We start from the raw sequence: 17758 nt of genomic DNA, 5'->3' as shown, positions 1-17758 counted from the left end.
TTAATGATTTCATGATCATTAGAAAATTAGCCTGCAATTGAACCTGCAGCCTGTTCATGCTAGATCATCTTCAACTATGTCCCACTCTCATTGAATCTGATTATCCCCTTTGTTTCTAGAAGAAACAACAGAAAAGTCATCATATTGTTATGATTGTGATTGTTAGTTGTTGCTGCTGCTGCTGCTATCATTGTATTATAATCATTCTATGTTCCCTTCTAAGCACGAACTGATAACATTTTCCCTTGAAATTCTCTACAATTATATTTGATTCATTATGTGGCAGGCAGATGCATCCTTTATGTGTGAAGACTCCATTCCTAACTGTCCAATGAAGAAATGGAATAGTTCTTATATCAATATATTGACCCATTTAAACTCCCTTCCTCCCTTTCTCTCTAATCTTCAGTCTTCCTATTAGTTCCATCATAGCTACCTAAAAACATGTCTGCATACTCATCCTTAAAAAGCCATCTCTAACTCCTAAGATTCCCATATTCTGTCAACCAATATTTCTTAAAGCTTTCTCACTTGAGTTCTTAGGAAAAAAGTGGTCTACACTTGCTGCCTTCACTTTATCTCCTTTCACTTACTCCTCAGTCTCTTGAAATCTGACTTTTATTCACATCTTTTAAAGAACTTGTTCTTTCAAAGTTACTAAGGATGTCTTAAATGCCAAAACTGGAAGTCTTTTCTAAAGCCTTGTCTTTCTTGAAATCTCTAAAGCATGTGAAACAACTGATTACCCTTTCATACCAGATAATCTTTCTTTTCTGGATTTTTCTAACACTACTTTCAACTGGTTGCCTTTTTACCCATCTAATTGTTCCTTTTCATTCTTCTTACTGATTTAATCCATCTCATCTGTCTCATGTATACAATACTTCATTCTGGGTCCTCTTCTTATCCTCTCTTTACTAAACAACTTCATCAAACCTCATAGGTTTAGTTATCATCTCATTGCTAATAACTTCCAGATCTTTGTATCCATGTCCAGTTATTTCCTGAGCTCCACTTCCTCATCATCAACTGCCTGTGGTATATATCAAACTAGATGTTCTACAGGCATCTCAAACTCAACATGTTAAAAAATGAACTCATCTTTCCATTCAGGGTACTATCAGCTTTTCAGTCTCCCAACTTTGTGACCTCAATGTTTTTCTTGACTCTTCACTCCATATATCCAAACAGTTGCCTTCACAACATCTCTTAAATCTCTCTTGTTCATGTTACTGACATAACTAGCACTAGTTTATCTCCTCATCACTTCTCAACTGGACAATAACCTCTTGATTAGCCTCCCAGCCTTATATATGTCCCCATTCCACCATACCCTCCAAACAGTTGCCAAAGTGATCTTCCTTATCCATAGATCTAAAGTCATTCCCCTAGGTAATGTAGTAGACAGAATACTGCACTTGGAGTCAGGAATGCCTACATTTGAATTTTGGCCTCAGATTAATTATCTGTGTGACCTGGACAAGTCATTTAACCTCTGCCTCAATTTCCTTAACTGTGAAATAGGGATAATAATAGTACTTATCTCTTTGGGTTATTCTGAAAATCAAATGAGATAATATTTGTAAAGGTCTTAGCAAAATGCTTGTTACATAGAAAGTACTACATAAAATGTTCAACAAACTCAGGTGGTTCACTATTGCCACTAAGATCAAATATAAACTCTTATTTTAGTCTTTTAAAATCTTTCATGACTTGTATAGATGCATTATATATAGCTGTTCTTCACCGCTAAATACTCACGCCATGAGAAACCATTGGTATCACTATAATTGACCTTTTCAAGTCTGTCCCAAAAATATTTGGGAGGAAAGGAACCTGTATTCTTCTGACCCATAAAAACACCTTGATATGACCTTTAACAAATCATTTTTGGACATCTCAATTGTCTTGTGTATAAAATAAGGAAGATGGGCTAATAATTTTTAAGGTCTCTTCCTGCTATTAGGTAATTTTTCACCCTTTTTTACTGCTTCAGTCACCTTGTTGTCACCATTATTCCACTGAGAAACACACACACACACACACACACACACACACACACACACACACACAACTTTCCGAAAAGAAAAAGTGAAAGAAAAACCCTCCTGTTTTTGCCTTGACAACATTTTACTTTACTGAACAATTTTCAGAAGCAACAAATTTATTTATGCCTAGTTGGACAGAAGAGCTATTTTAGGTTTTTCTAAGGTATTAATTGTGTTCCCAAATTGTAAAGGTTTTAATACAGAGGTGCTCAATAATCAAATGGGTATTACTTCAAATGTGATTTTAAAATGATTTTAGAAGTCTGCTTTGCAGGAGTCCTTGTGCCTTATATCGACTCTTTGTCAGAAATTCCCCAGAGTATCCACATTATATCTCACTGATCATTTGATGTGCAAGGGCTACTCCATTGACACAACTGATTTAATTCCCTGAATTATGCATCTACTGAATGTGATTTAAATATCTATCAATATGCTTTTCAGGATAGTGCATGTGATTCTGTGCTAGGAGTGCTCTTTGTAATAGGTGCTAAGTTAGATGTAATATATTATGTTGCTGATTAGATAGGTTATAGATCTGATTCATAATTGTGCATGATTTAGTAGGTAATGTTTTTATCTCTGAATAGGCTGTATTAAATTTTCCATGTATAGAGTTTAATTCAATACTCAATGTATAAGTAATATGTTTCTATAGTTAATGCATTCATGAGGGTAAAACACAGCCACACTATGCCTGAATTTTGAATATACAATATCTCATATATCCTCTGAGGATATCAAAATGGATCCAGCAGTGATAGCAACAGAAATGAACAAATTTGTTTACAAAGGAGATTATTGGGTGCCATTCATGCTTCACAAATATTACAGTTTATGTTACACTTGGAATTCCAAATGGCCTGGGCAGTGTATCTCTGCCTCCTCACAGGAGCAGGCACAAGGCCCTCATACCCAGGACTGAGAGATTGATATGATTTCATCTCTAATTTGCTCATGTCCTTTCTAAAATTAATATTCTATTTAGGAGACACTTAGCAAAATCATAAGGTACCAATATTTCTTTCACCCATTTATTGTTGGTGATGTATTTTGTCATGAAAAAGAATACCATCAAGGGACTTTATTCAGAAATGTTGCCTGAAATTATGTAATGGACATGCCAAATTCTTTTTCATATGATCTAATTAGTCAAACTCATATTTCTAAAAATTCCATGATAAATGAGTCTTTTCCCATTATGATACTCTACCTTATTTTTCAAAGCAAAAGATTTGGTTATTTATGTGATATGAAGTAAGTCTTAACTTCTCTGGTTCTCCATTTCTTCACCTATAAAATGAGACTATTCTATTAGATGTCCTCCAAGATGTTTCCAACTGTACAATTATGATCTATGGCCATCAATTTTCTATATAATTTTGAAATTATACAAGTTAAAAATCTTGCTAAATCCATACCAAAAGTATCAGAACAGAGAATTTTAGAAACATCAGTGGCCTAACCTTGATAAAAACATCTACCAAGTTCAAACAACAAATATCCTGGGTCAAAGTCAATATTTCTAAATACCTACAGTGACGCACATAGAAGGTAGAATTTGAAAGGACCTTAATTAAATGGAGCAACTTTAATATATTCTATTTGACACATTCCATTTTCTCTCCATATTCCTGGGAGTGAAGAGCAAACATAGTATATTTGGAAAACCCTAATCTTATTTACATTTACCTCCATTGTTTCTATTTTATTTGCCACTGAGTAATAATCACACAATCTTATAGCTTCACCATTTTGGTACTTTAAAGAACAATAAGAAAGTTGATATAGCCAAGTTTTGTGCTTTTTTCCAGTCTTCATCAAAAAGCAAAATAGTAGCTATTTCAATTGATACTATCAATCTTTTCATGATGCTTAGTGATAAAAATGAACAAAGATACTGCAAAGATAATTGCTCATCATACAATGATAATATAAATGGTTGTATAGACTATTCTCTGAAGCTATGGATCCTTGGTCAACTATTCATTCAACAGCATTCAATAAATACCCACTGTGCTTATCATTCTGTGTAAGCATTAGGAATAGAAGGACAATTGAAAAATCAATCCTTCTCCTCAAGCTTACGTTCTACTTGGAAAATCTATTTGCACAGAGACTGAGTGACATGTAAGTTCCTTTGAGGTCAAGGAGTATCTAATTTTTGTATTTGTATCTCCAGTTACTAGCACAGTATATAATAGACCAATGTTTAGTAAATCCTTGTTGATAGATTATTGAATTAAAGTAATTTATGGATTAGTATCTGTAAAGACATTAGAAATCAAGAAAGGCCTCAGATAGGAGGTAGAACTTGAGATGGGTCTTGAAATGAAAGAGGAGTTGTAAGAGACAAAGGTGAGGATGGAGAGAATTCTGGTCATGAAGGACACACTTGAACAAAGGGATAGGTGGGAAACATCAAACCTTGTACCAGAGATGATAAGTAGGTCAGTTTGATTGGAACACAGAGTGTGTAAAGGAGAGTAATGAGAAATAAGTCTGATAGTTGACTGTCTTCCATTGGACAGCTTGAAAATTATAATGAAAGGATGTGGTGATTTCTTGAAGGAATTCACTCTCTCATTTTTCTGGTAATTAATCAAAGACTTCCTTGGCCCTGAAGGGGGAAAAGATGAACCTTTGTTTTTCTAGATAATGACATGATTCTCTATCCCTATGAGGCATCACCTATATCATTCTATCTCAGAGGTTAGATGAATGTGTGTGTTTTAAATTACAGTGCATTCATAAGCTATTTTAGTTCCAGAATTGATTTGAATTTTAACGAGATGAAATGCTTTGAGGTGAAAATAAAAGCAACACCAAACCATATATGCATGTGAAAATACATTAAGCATATAGGATGGCTATACAATGAAAAGTCCAGATTTGTCAATTAATGGCTTATTTTGGTCAATGCATCTAGCCCCAAGTGGATATATAGGTTTCTAAATCAACTGATGGACATTTATTTTCTATATTACTAGCTTGCAAGAATCAGATAAGCGAGACAGTTGCCAAATGTTCATCTCATACCATGTGGCATAGATATAATCACAGGAACCTGGTCTTTTACAACATATCAGAAAGTTACCTCTGTCCTCAGGGAAACAAGAAAATAACTAAACACCAAGGAGATAATGAACTACTTGTCAACTCATTATTTCAATTCAATATGAAAGCATTAATTAACTGAAGAGGTGATGTTGCCAACAATCTATAAGGCAATGACCTGATTTTGACCTTGCTTGCGTGTGTGTGTGTGTATCTTCTAACTTAAGAATTCTTCCTGACACTTGCTTAAAAATTGCACTGTTCCCCAAGAGATGTTTGTTTGTAATAGGCATTGTAAACAAACAGTTTTCTCCAAACATTTGAAAATCCTATATGATATGATTATGGAATAATATTGAATTATCTATGGAATTCTCTAGAGAAAATTATATGATGATACTTACCACCCCCAGCTTCAGAAAGGGATAAGGTTAAAGAAATTATATAATAGTTGTAAACACAAAGGATACCTGAAATAACTAGTGAGTTTGATTTCCACTCTATCATGTGGGAGGTCATATTTTCACAGCCATGTAGCTTAGCGAGTAGGTCACTGAGCTTAGAGTCTGGATATGTGTATGGAATCACATTTCCAATACTTTATAGTTCTTGACTCTGGACAAATCATTTAACCTTTCAATTCCTCAGTTTCAATCACGTGCAAAAAAGGGGTAAAAATGTCTGTGATACTCACCAAATAGGCTTGTTACAAGAAAAGTATTTGCAACTCAATGTCCTTTATACATGTGACTTATTATTTTCTAGTCTTTCAATCAAAGACGTATGAATATGTCATTTCAGGGTATGGACTAGATGAACAATACATTTTCTTTCGTGACATTCCTCTAGTGATTTCTCATAATGATTATAGAGAAGCATTGTGGAAGTAAGCAGACTGCAACATATTACTGATAGAATTATGCAAGAGGAGCAATTCAAAGAAGATTATGAAAATAATGTATGACTGGAAAACAAAATCTGCCTGTTACCCAGCAAGAGCTAGTGATGATTAACGACTGTCCTCCATGAACTATTGGAATCTATGTAATGTCCAAGAGATTTAAAGGACAACCCCTGGTATTTGATGGACCATCTACAATCGATTGATGGAAGGATATGGACAAGAGTCCATGCACAAATAACATTACCATGGATGAGTTGAAAACTGCATTCCTGCACGGGATACACAGATCAGTGAAATGAAAATTCCACTAGACTATTAGAATAGAGGAACCACTTAACAGTATTCAGTTTCATAGTATTTGGAGCTGGAAGGTAGCTTAGTTCCTCATCACACATAATGAAACTGACATACCAAAAGATTAAAATTTTGTCTAAAATCACACAAAAGGGAAGTAGAAAAGAAAAATACAAATCCAGGTTTTCTGACTTAACCCAGAGCTTTTTTCCATCATACCCTAGTTTTCTCATTGTTCAGTCAATTCAGAAAACCTATTGACGTATTAGCAGATGCCTTAACCTATGGGTTTATCTCCTTATGCTAATGAACAGCAACTTATGGAGGGGAAGTGCAGTAAATCTTATGAACAAAATTTTCCCTCTCTAAGTTTGTGTATATAGAATCAGGATCTTATTTTTTCTATTCAACTACCAAGTTTCAGGAAGATAAATAGAGTATACGGCAGATGGGGGTGAAATATAGATATAAGGAAGGAAACACTCAGTTGACTATGTAATAGCATTGAAGAGGAAACCACATAAAACCTAAGTTCTCAGTAATTACTTTAGATTTTGTATTGAGGTTAAAATGAAATCATGAAGGAAACATAGGAATCTAGTGGAATGCAGGACCATACTTAGCAAAATGGTATATAGTACTTTGCACTAGGGTGCTAAATTTGAAGGATGCTGACAACATTTGCAATCTTTCAGAAGAAAAATACCAATTGAACTTGGATTCAAGTTAGAATTAGTAATTCATTAAAATAAGCAGTTACTATATAAAAAGTTGAGATGAGCCCTCTTTTCCCCTGACTCTTCCTAGTTCACCTCACTACTGTATAATAGAGGGCTCACATCATTCCATTGGTAATATAATAATATATGTTTTATATATATACGTATATATAAAATAGCTGGTGGCACTTGAACAAGAGGAAATATACTTAGCTATCGCTCTGTTGAAAAAGAAAAAAAAATCACTAGATTTGGAATCAAAAGACCAAGATTATTTATTACCTGATAATGGATAAACCATTTAATGCCTCTGGACCTCATGATCTTCATCTGAGGAATCATCATGAGAGAAATGGATAAATCTCTAAGCAAAATGAAAGCTCTTCAAGAACAAGGCTGATTGTACTTTTATATTTTTTTCTGTCTTCAGGATCTAGCAAAGTAGTTTGCACATGGTAAATGTTTGTTGAATTGAATTTCAGTAGATTGGATTGGATGGACATGAGTTAAATTGGATTGGATTGAACAGGACTGAATTAACACAATTTGAATTCAGTTGATTTCTAATAACCCTTCTTGTTCCTATGATATTGTAAAGTTTATCCTGTAACTTAATAATTCTATTCATTATAGTGCATGTTGCAGTAATATAATTTCATGAAAATAGCTAATCAATTTTGGCATAATTCAGAATCATGTATAATATATTTTAAACTGAAAAAAATGCTTTTCCTGAAAAATAAGATATACAGGCAATGGGGCATAGAAATCTATCCTGCCCTACAGGAAAATTGAAGGGGGAGGGGATAAAGAGAAGGTGGGGTGGAGATAGAAGGGAAGGCAGATAAGAGGAAGAGGTATTCAGAATGCATGCCATCTTGGGGGAGAGGAAGGGATGAGAAGGGGAGGAAGTTTGGAACTCAAAATCTTGCAGAAGTGAATGTTGAAAACTAAAAATAAATAAATTAATAAAATCTGAAAAAATGCTTTTGACTTCATAGTGTGTAATTATTAGTTTCAAAATTGAACTGGGTCCCAAGAATATGTGGATTTTTTTAAGTGAGGGCACTCTTTTAGGAAATTGGTGGATATTTATTGGAGAATACAAGATTGTTTCATTAACTGGATTTTCTCTAGTATGCATTGGACTTTTATTAATGGTGCTTCCCTCCAGTTAGTGGATGCTACTTTTAATACATGGAAAAAGTATCTCTTCCATCCTGGAAAGGCTGTGTACTCGCTAATTTAACAACAACAACAACAACAACAACAACAACAAAAATACCAAAGAGCAGAGAAACAAAGAAAAAAGCCTACAGAGGAGAATTAGTGTTTTCTTTTGTTTTATATAAAAAAAGAGAAAATGTATAATTTTATGTCAAATCCATTTGCATGACACAAAAGTTAGCATAGGAGATAAAGCACTAGGCCAGAAGTTAGTGAAAATTAAATTCAAATACAGCCTCAGATACTGTGACCCTGGGCAAGTCACTCAACCTCAGTAGAATCAGTTTCCTTAATTGTAAACTGAGGATAAAAATTTCACCTATCTCAAAGAACTTGGCATAATTCTTGGGAAATAGTAGGTTCTCAATAAATGCTTGGATCCTTCCTTGCAAAAAAGGATTTCTCACCTTTTGAGGGTTCATTGTTCCCATTCAGAAATCTAGGAACCTCACTATGTGAAACCTCCTGGGTTCTCCAAAATTCCCCTTGCAAGAACATAGAACTCAAATAAAAAGAGGTTTCTTCAAAGATGATGAAAACAATCAAACTCACAACAGAGGTTATAGGGAAAAAGAACACTGTGTAACATGTAACATTAGATGAGGTGGAGCCGAGATGGCGGAATAAAAGCAAGGACTTGCCTGAAAACTCTGAAACCCCACCAAATACCTTTAAATAATGACTCTAAACAAATTCTAAAGCAATAGAACCCACAAAAAGATAGAGTAAAACAATATTCCAACACAAGACAACAAGAAGGTCAACAGGAAAAGTCTGTTGTAGCAGGATGAGAGAGGAGCACTGTCCAGCACAGACCACACCAGCACAGATCATGTCCCAGCAAATAACAGTGGTTGCTTCCAAAATTCTCAGACCACACATGGAAAGGGGATTGAACAACTAATCAGAAGGAGATTGTAGGGGTCTCTTTCCTGAAACTGGGGACAGGACATTGCTTTATCCATACTCGGTTCTGGGTCCCAGTACTGGATGACAGTCCCAGGGCCAGGAGGCTCACTAGTGCACCAGAACTTCTGTCTACAGTGGAGCAGGGGCCCTCTTTACTGTTCCAGGGCAGAAAAGAGTGTTTCTGGTCACTCACAGACCATAGCACAGGCCAGGAGAGAAGTAAATATACCTCTCCTTAGATCATAATACTTTGAAAGAATTGCAAACTTATGGGTCCCTAGAGATATCTCTGAAAACAGTTACACAACACCCCTGAAACTTCAGACAGTTCACCCTCCACCTTGGAAGCAGAGTCCTATTTTAACAAAGAGTTAAAATTCAAATAAAAGGCTTAGAAAATGAGCAAACAACAGAAAAAAATCTGTTATTTTTTTAGAAAGTTATTATAATGACAAGGAAGATCAAAATGCACATTCAAAAAAATATAACAAAGTCAAAGCTCCTATATCCAAAGCCTCCAAGAAAATATATGATTTGGTCTCAGGGCATGGAAGACTTCAAAAAGTATTTTTAAAATCAAGTAAGAGAGGTAACAGCAATATTAGGAAGAGAAATGAGAATGATGGTAGAAAATTATAAAAAATGAGTTGACAGCTTGGTAAAGGAGACACATAAAAAATGCTAAAGAAAATAACACATTAAACAACAGAATAAGGCAAATGGTAAAAGAGGTACACAAAGCTAATGTGTAGAAGAATGCCTTAAATATCAGGATTGGCAAAATGGGAAAAGAGGCACAGAAATTTACTGAACAGAACTCCTTAAAAATCAGAATTGTCCAAATGGAAAAGGAAGTACAGAACCTAACTGAAGAAAATAATTCCTTAAAAATTAGAATTGAGCAAATAGAAGTTTATGACTTTATGAGAAATCAAGAAACAATTAAACAAAACCAAAAGAATGAAAAAAATAGAAGAAAATGTGAAATATCTCATTGGAAAAAATAGCTGACCTGAAAAGAACTGATGATGTCTGAATACAGATTGACAAATACTTTTTTTTACTTTTTTTCTTGAGTTTTTGATTTTTTTGTCTATGTTTTCTTTTACAATATTACTATGGAAATATCTTGCATACACATGCATAGCCTTTACTTTAACTGCTTGCCTTTTCAATTTTGTATGGGGGTTTGGAAGGAGGAAAAGAGACAATTTGGAACTCAAATTTTAAAAATGATCATTAAAAATTGTTTTTACAAGTAATTGGGGAAAAATAAAATACTAAAAAATAAATAAATAAAATACTAAAAAATAAATAAAAAAAATAAAAATATAAAGTGTAACTTTTTTTTTTTAGGCAATTGGGGTTAAGTGATTTGCCCAGGGTCACACAGCTATTAAGTGTTAAGTGTTTGGTCTGAGGTCAGATTTGAACTCAGGTCATCCTGACTTCAGGGTCAGTGCTCTATCCACTGCGCCACCTACCTGTCCCAACAAGCATTTCTTTTTTTTTAAATGACTTAATTTTTTTTTTTTTTTGGTTAGGCAATGAGGTTAAGTGACTTGCCCAGGGTCACACAGCTAGCAAATGTTATGTGTCTGAGGCCAAATTTGAACTCAGGTCCTCCTTACTCCAGGGCCAGTGCTCTATCCACTAGGCCACCTAGCTGCCCCTGTAATCTTTTTCCTGAGACCTGGCTACCCTTATTTATTTAGAGACATGTACAAAGCTACTGCTCATCCCATCAGGCATTACCTCAAATTCCTTCTTGAACGCTTCTTCTCATCCCAGCAACATGCATGGAATATTGTTCCCCCTTAAGTTCTTTTTCCATTCTGTTCTGTGTAGTCCATCTCCATTGTTCATTTTGCAGTTATCAACAAGTAGAGCACTACTAGTATGATGTGAAGTTTTGGATTAATTTTTTAAAGGTCTGTTGAAGGAACTGAGAATTTGTGTAGGGTGGCCATGATAACTGCTTTTCAATATTTAATCAATTGTCATGTGAATGAAGGAGAAACTTTTTTTTAACTTAGCTGTAAAAGGCAGATAAGTAAAAAGCAGGACCAATGGATTGAAAATATTAAGAAATAAAGGTAATCTGAATTCCTGGGGTGGGGAGGGAAACTACCAAACAATTTGATTGTTAAGAGATAGAGAGTGGTTTCTGCTTGATATATTCAGGCAGGGGTTGGGTTATGTTATGTTGAAAGGTCATGTTATGTTGAAAGAAAAGAAAAAGTAGAATTCCTTTCATTTTAGATCAGATAATTGGTCACAAAGGTCTCTTCCAAATTCCAAACTCTTTTATTCTGTGAATACCAATATTGTTTGCTAGAGAAAAACCTTCTTTCACATATTCTCAGTTTGTAAGGAGGTTTAGGAGGTCATGTATTCCAACCTTTATCTGACTAGTAAACATATCTGTAAGAGTCCTGAGAAATCTTATATATTGCCCCTTCTCTTCTTGGTTCAGGTCATCATCACTTAATGTTTGGACTAGTGCAAATAGACTTCTGTGGATCTCCTTTCCTTAATTGTCTTCTCACACATTCCATACTCCACTGAGCTGTTAAATTGATCTTCTTAAAGTGCAAGTTTGACCATGTCATCCCTTCCCGCTGCCCCATTTAATCAACTACATTTGCTCCCAATTGCCTTCAGGATCAAACATTTGACTTTTAAGACCTCCATAATCTGGTCTCCACCTACCTTTCCATTATTCTTATTACTTATACATTCCATTCTTTCATATATCCTGCAATACAGTGACCTTGGCTTACTTGCCGTTCTTTACTCTAAACATGTCATCTCTTGACTTCAGACAAGTTCATTTGCTGTTTCAAGTATGTGGAACTCTCTCCCTCTTAATCTCTACTTCATAATTTCCCTGGTTTTCAAGTCTGAGATCAAATCCTACTTTTTGTAGGAAATTTTTATCAAAGCTCCTTAATCCCAATCACCTCTGTGTTGATTAACTCCCATTTCCTTGTATGTATATTGCTTGTACAAAGTTATATTCATGTGGTCTCCCTCATTAGACTCTCCCCTTAACTGAGTGCATAATTGGCTTTTTATAACTCTTTTGATTCATTTTGATGTTAAAATTAATTAGAAACCCAAGGTCATTTTCACAACTGTTGTCTAGCCATGCTTCTCCTCTTTCAGTTAAGAAACAGCAAAATATTTATAAGAGCTACCTCAATACCACAGAACACAGTAATCTAGAGTTTGTCTGTGTAGAAGAAAAAATTTTCTCCATTTATTACAGCTCAAAATAGATAAGGTCTTTATTATAGCTAAAACACAAATCTTGAAGATAATTTTTCACTTTGAAGTCATTCCTTTGCATTACAATCCCTGCAGATTTTCTTCCTCAGAAGAGTTTATCTAGGAGCAATATTTAAATCTCTCTCCCTGCTTTTTGAATGGGTATGTATCACTGGTACCAAGTTGGGAAATTTGACTAAAAAGAGTGATGTCTTTTCTCTTTTCTTTTTTTCCTCTAAGGGGTCTAGTAAATATTTTCTGCTTAAATGAACACTTTACAGGGATATAAAAGATCATTAACACTACCCTTCCCCATTTTCTCCTTATTCATCTTTCAGGGACCTTTGAGTTCATCTGGGCACATCAAGGTAGAGTCATTCAAATTCCTTTAGACTTCTCCCAACCACACTCATGCCTAAGACCTTCCTTGTAATACCATGTATTATAAGAGTTGTTTGTCTTTCATTCTAAGAGAGCCAATGACATCATGAGGGTGATGTTTTGATTGGCACATGAATTGGATTAAAAAAAATGTAATAGTCCTTTCTATAAAGTCAAAAAAGTAAACAACTTTTTGTGTTTTAAATACATTTTTGTTTAAAGATTTTACGCTTTTACATTATCATAATTTCATCAAGTATTTCTCAGCTTTTCCTCATAGAGGACCATCCCAAAATACAATTTTTAAAAAGCATTTTTAAAGACCTCAAAAAAGGAGAAAAATAATTTATTAATACATCAAATATATCTGAATGTATGTACAATGTACAACATTTGGGGACCTCCCACCTCTTTGAAGGAGTAAGATATCTCATATTTCATGTCTCCTTTTTCAAGACATGCTTGTTCTTTATCATTTTATAAATTTAATTTTGTTTTTTTCTGAATGTCTGTGACTATTATTTACATTGTTTTAGTCATTATGTTTCCTTTTTTGACTCTGTTTTACTCTGTATCAGTTCATGTGAACTTTATTATTCACATTCCTCATTTCTTACATCATAACAATATTTTATTTCTATGCCACAGTTTATTTAATCACTGCCCAATTTATCAGCATCTACTTTATTTCTAATTTTTTGTTATCACAAAAAAAGCACTGCTACAAATATTTTGGTGTAGAAAAGGGCTTTCTTCTTATCAATGGCTTCCTTGTGGTATGCTCCTAGTAATAGAATATTGGATCAAAGTATATGGATATTTTAGTCACTTTATTTACATAATTACAAATTGATTTCCAAAAAATTTTTGTCATGATTTATAGCTCCAACAACAAATGTACTAGTGTGCATCTGCCTTTCAATAACTCCACCAATAATGACTATCTCATTTTTTTGTCATCTGCCAATTTAAAGAGTGTGAGGTTGGGTCTGTTTTGATTTTCATTCTTTTATTAGTGATTCAGAGCATCTTTTTGTACGATTTTTATAATTTCAAATTCTTCCTCTGAATAATATTTGTTCGTACTCTTTGACTACTTGTATATAGCCAAAGGTATGTTGGTAAATGTAGAACAACTGGTTCATAACACATTTTTACCTTTAATCTTCCTTATTAATATTCTCCCCATCACTTCCTTAAATCTAGATAACAAATGAAACAAAAATCTAAGCCCTGATTTGTAATGTTTGCTTATTTTCAAGGTATAAATACTCACACTGAAAATTTAACAAATTGCTCTCCTCAGTTGGTTCAATCTGATTATAGCATATCCCTGTGTATAACACATTTTAATCAAGATCAGGAATTCAAGAAGTATTCATTTAAAAATTAAAATAATTCAACCTTTTTTGTCCTTCATTCAATGCTTTGTGTAACACAAAGGTGATCACATAGATTTCTCTGCTTAGAAGCCTTCTTTGGCTCTTCCTTGCCTATAGGATGAAAAGTAAACTCTTGCTTTTCCATTCATCCCTCCTTCAAGTCCTGTTTTAGATTTTACCCTCTTCAGGAAGTCATCCCCAATCTATATAAATAGGAGTGCCCCTTCATTCTTTTATTCTCTTATGCCTCTATTTTATCTCTATGTACTTAATCATTTTCTAATATATATTAGTTATTAATGTAATCATCTCATACCCCTATTATATTGCTTTATGGTAAGGGAATTGTGTTCTTCAGCAAAAAATCCCAAGTACCTAGCACACTGGTTTTACATATATCAGGTATAAATTGTAGAATTGAATTTAAAGCGGGGAATTTAGTTGTCCTTTTTTTTCTATTTTTTTAAATGTAATTTCATAAATGAAGACTCTTAATGCCTACTCTTGAGCCATAACTAAAATAGATGCTACCCTGCTGGTACTCATGGGTCCTGAAACATTTCCAGTTAGTCAGAGTAAGAAATTTAGTTGAACCGTTAATTGCAAACAGGGAACTGGGTCATATTTGGCATCTGAAATAACTGGATAAGTATAACTAGATTGGCATTGAGTTTTTTTAATCAATTGAGCAATATGGCTATGGTATTTTGTATTTAATGAAACAAGCTTGTGAAGCTTGTGTGTGTGTGTGTGTGTGTGTCTGTATGTGTGTGTGTGTGTGTGAGAGAGAGAGACAGAGACAGACACAGAGACAGAAAGACAGAGAGAGGCAGAGAGAGAGAGACAGAGAAATATATTTCATTTTTGTTTGTACTGTATCAGAAAAATCTTAAGTAGCTTTAGCATCTTATTTAAAAAGAAATGTTTTTTGAAGTAAGTGCCTTCTATATTCTACTTCTACTGTTGTTCCTACTCATCTTTTTTTTTTAATCCTTTCTTTAATAAATAAAGAAGGAAATGATTCAGCCCCTATTCAATCAGTCAGTCAGATGGTTCGAGTTAAGCATTTATTAAACACCAAAGCTCTGAAGCTAGGCATACAAAGAAAACAAAGAGTCCTTGCCTTGAAGAGTTTGCAATCTACTTCATACCATGCCCAATGGGGAAAAGGCTATACAAAATAGTGTTGAGTGTGCTGGGAACAAGAGTCAAGACATTCAGGTTTTATAAACCACCTCTAATACTTACTAACTGCATATGATCAAGGGCAAGTTACTTTACATCTTTGAACCTGTTTCCTCATATGTAAAATAGGAGCAATAATACCAGTAGGACGTATTCCACAAGATTGTTTAAGTCTCAAATGAGATGATAAATGCAAAACACTTCACAAAATTGAAATCATTGTGAGGGAATATTATGGGTCAAGGTAAAAAAAAATCCTAAATATTTCTTATTGTAATGAAGCATTCTTTTTTAGTCAATCAATAAATGAATAAATATTTATTAAGCACTTCATATTTGATAAATAGAATGAATAGCCTAGAACACAAGAGGGTAGACTTGGATTCAGTAAGGCCTAAGTTCAGATCCTACTTTAGACATGTCCTAACTAAATGAACATGGGCAAGTCATTTTACCAGTAATGCCTTGGTAATTCTGTAACACAATAAATTACAGACACTTGCTGATCTATAAGCAAGTTTCCACAACATAGCTTCCCTCCACCAATAACTCATTTCTGTACCACCCTAAATACCACCCTACAAAAAAAAAGAAAAAAACTCAAAAATCACAAAATGGTTTCTTTGGCAAATTCTCTCTGGAGTCAGAAGAACTAGGTTCAAATACCTCCTCTGTCTGTTTGTTCCATCTGTGACCTTAAAAGGCTCTCTGGGCTCTTTCCTCATCTACAAAATGAGAAGATTGAACTAAATTGTTTTCAAAGGACCTTAACTCTAGATCTATATTCCTGTGAGTCTGTGTTCAAAACATTGGGCAGTCTAGTCTATCTCATGTGTTTATTCAACTTCATTACTAGAGATGTATAAAAAAAAAGAGCTAAGAAAGGGATCTGAAAAATTGGTCACATCCTGCCAAAGAATTATATCATTCTAAATCATTCTATTGCTTCTGATGTCACAGAAGGAAAAATAAAATAAAATAAGCAAAAGGTAAATTATGTTCATATCCTAAATATACCATCAATTCTTATGGGCATTATAATATTTAAGAAGGAGATTAAGATATATAAAAATTTAATTGAAGTGAGTATAAATACCAAACATGTGCATATGGGTATATTTATAATTTTCAGAGAGCAGATTTTATGCTCATTGGAGAGGTATGAATTGAGTATTAGATTTCAATCACATAGTATTTTAAAATTAATATTACTTAGTTGCTTCCTTTTAATCTCTAAGGCAGAAGAAACGTAGAATGAATAAATTCAAATATATTGTAATAATGAAGATATTTTCATACATTTACTGTTAATGTCATCCCAATGGATTGCATATATGAATGAGGAAATGACCTACATTTTAGATTTCACTGTATTGGTTGAACATGTTCTTCTCCATTAATCAGTCAATAGGTGTCTATTAAGTGCCTACTATGTGCTATATGTTATTTTAAGAACTGAGGATACAAAAAGAGACAAAATGCATTCCTGGTCCTCAATGAGTTCACAATTCAATTGATGACAGGAACCATTTAATTTTTGTCTTTGAATCCCCAGGGCTTAACACTTTCTGTCATACAGGAAGTATTTAATTAATGCTTACTGATATTGTAATGGAATCTAAGATCATCAAGCATTCCTACTATATGTTTGAATTAAGTAGAATCTTGGAAACACAATTCCAAGGGACAAGAGAAACCTAGGTGTGTAAACAAGTTGGAGCAGCTTCAAAGTGTCAAAAGATTGTAAAACGCTTATATCTATCAAAAAGAGAAGAGACAAATCTCCCTATCCTCAGAAGTCACAATCAAAATAAAAACAAATTTGAAGCCTGAGTGCTTATTTATATAGTGTGTCCTTGCAATCCACCCTCCTATAAATTTCATATTTTGTCAGACCATAACTCAATACTTTTTTTTTTTGATATTCCTTGTATTTAAATAGACAAGTAAGAGAAGACTATACCAGCAAATAAATGACAAGAAAAATGAATTTATATTTTACACAAGAATAAACTCACAAGTCTTCATAGATGGGCCAAATAAGGGAAGGTTATGGAGGTGGGGATCATGTTAGGAACATTTCATGAACCTAACACATCTCTTACTCAGACAAGAAAATATATCTTAGAAATGCAAAAAACTGAACAGGGACAAGGAATGGGGAAAAAAGAGTTTAAAAAGTGGCCTTTTTTTTTTACAATATTACAATATAACAATTACAATACAATTTTTATACAATATAACAATTACAAATGAATAAATTCCCATGAGAGATTTGAATATCAAGTGAGCGAGTGCACATGAGAGAGAAAAAGGAGGAAGAAGAGGGAGAAGGAGAAGAAGAAGAAGAAGAAGAAGAAGAAGAAGAAGAAGAAGAAGAAG

This window comes from Vombatus ursinus, unplaced genomic scaffold (assembly GCF_900497805.2).
Source record: "Vombatus ursinus unplaced genomic scaffold, bare-nosed wombat genome assembly UNPS02012179.1, whole genome shotgun sequence".
Taxonomy (NCBI): domain Eukaryota; kingdom Metazoa; phylum Chordata; class Mammalia; order Diprotodontia; family Vombatidae; genus Vombatus; species Vombatus ursinus.
Note: the sequence above shows the minus strand (reverse complement) of the source record.